General features: G+C 38.0%; 1 protein-coding gene and 1 long non-coding RNA gene across 2 annotated transcripts in view; both read left to right on the top strand.

Annotated features, from left to right (window-relative positions):
* The window catches only part of RHOJ (ras homolog family member J), a 78193-nt gene that overhangs the window by 70753 nt on the left and 5523 nt on the right, over positions 1-1917 (top strand). The window lies entirely within an intron of this gene.
* LOC111735608 overlaps positions 1153-1917 on the top strand; it is a 2704-nt gene continuing 1939 nt past the window's right edge. The window contains exon 1 of the long non-coding RNA XR_002778869.1: positions 1153-1902. This is a non-coding gene — a long non-coding RNA (uncharacterized LOC111735608). The remainder of the gene's footprint in view (positions 1903-1917) is intronic.

Genomic DNA, 1917 nt, shown 5'->3' with positions numbered 1-1917 from the left:
CTTAAAAAATTCAACAGCAAATACATCCAGCTTACAAATGTTTTTCCTCTTTCAGCAATTTGATCATAATGCTGATCTGTGGAGATAGAATTTCTTTTACAAGCCATTCGTTTTTCCTTTTCTTGGCTCTCAGGTTGCCCTCTCTGTGTACCTTTCCTAATTCTTAAATAAGGAATAAAGAATTTCCCTGTTATAAGCCATTTCTTTAGATACCAGCTTATTCTGTTTATTCCACTAACATCTTCTCTTCTCTCCACTTATAGGAAATGCCTTGCTTTTCCTTTTCATGTTCTCTCGTCATCCTCACTAAGTTCATGACAACTTTGTTCATTACTTTTGCTCTCTCAGCCCCATTTCTTCACATTTGCTCTTAAGAGTAGCTAAGACTCTGACTCTGGAGACAGATTCAAATCTCTGCCATTTTCTTAGTTGTGTAGCCTTAGGGACATTACTTACCCCTCTGGGCATCAGTTTTCTGAGCTGCAAATGAGGATGGTTATAGACTTACCTCATAAAGTTCTCGTGACATTTTAATGAGCCAGCGTACCTCAAGGTCTAGCTCAGCAAACTATAGTGGTTGTTAATTCTGTGTGCCCTCTCAGTATTTCTGTAGCAGGGGAGATCTCTTTGCCTCTATTCCTTCATGTTACACTCTATCTTATCTATATATGTCCTACTTCTAGGAGGGTGACCTGGAAGAAGTATTAGATTTTTTTTTTCCATTTGAATAGTCATTGTAGATTTGTTTGTTTGTTCATTAATTTCATCTTTTCAGACTCGTGTTCTCTATACCTCTGATAGAGAGGTATTGTCCCAGCTTTGGGACAATAAATTTTAGCTACTATTACAAAGTTATTAGAAAAGTATTCTCTCAGTTTACAATTCCTCAGTCTCTATTTTTTTCTTGAAAATAAATCTTTTTTTTTTTTTTGCCAGATGGGATGGGATTGGGGGGCTGGACGAAAAAGGAGAAGGGATTAAGAAGTACAAACTGGTAGTTACAAAATAGTCATGAGATATAAAATACAGCATAGGGAATATAGTCAATAATATTATAATAACTAAGTATTGTGCCAGGTGGGTACTAGACTAATTGAGGGGATCACTTCGTAAATTATATAAATGTCTAAACACTATGCCGTACACCTGAAACTAATATAAAATAATGTTGAATGTCAACTCTAATTGAGAAATAAAAATTTTAGAAAAATAAATCATTTTGGTAAAGCATGTGCCAGATTGCTAACATGTGTATCTGAACAAGGATTTGTGAATCCTGAGCTCTTACAGACCGGTTCTAAATATTTGGCTGTGTGGGTCATTTTGCTTCAAGAGGCTGAGAAAGTTGCTGCTGTAATAAAAGCCATATTTCCTTAAGATAGTTTTCCATTTCACATCTTTAAAGGCGCAAGTGGGTTTTTGTTTAGGTTTGGTTTTAGCAATCGCTGTAACGTGGCTATGCCTTTTCCCCGCACCAGGATGAATTCTTCTCTCTGACCCTCCAAGCACTTGATATGTTGTTAACAATACTTACCTAGTAACTGGGTTCTGTTTCTCACACATATTTCCCAAATCACACCCAAAATCTGTTTGCTACTTTTCCTGGAACTATGAGTACAAACTAATGTCATGTTAACCCTGCTACACAATAATTCCTTGATCGACTGTTTCATGATCTTCAGAAATGTCTGAATTGAGAAAGACAAGTTTGGGCTCCTCCTGCACCATTGAAAGACAAACTCTGACATGCTGTCAGCAGCTCTCTGCAGGGAGGACAAGGAGAGAGTGCACTGGCTCATCTTGCAGGACCAGACGGCTCAGAACCCCTTGTATGAGCGGAGCTCAGCTCAGCTCTCCTATAATTTGCTGAATCAGCTGAGGCTTGTGATTGCTAGTGGGGAGGTATTCTGGATACAA

This window comes from Pteropus vampyrus, unplaced genomic scaffold, assembly GCF_000151845.1.
Source record: "Pteropus vampyrus isolate Shadow unplaced genomic scaffold, Pvam_2.0 Scaffold15, whole genome shotgun sequence".
In the NCBI taxonomy this organism is placed as follows: domain Eukaryota; kingdom Metazoa; phylum Chordata; class Mammalia; order Chiroptera; family Pteropodidae; genus Pteropus; species Pteropus vampyrus.
Note: the sequence above shows the minus strand (reverse complement) of the source record. Positions and strands in the feature narration are given on the sequence as shown.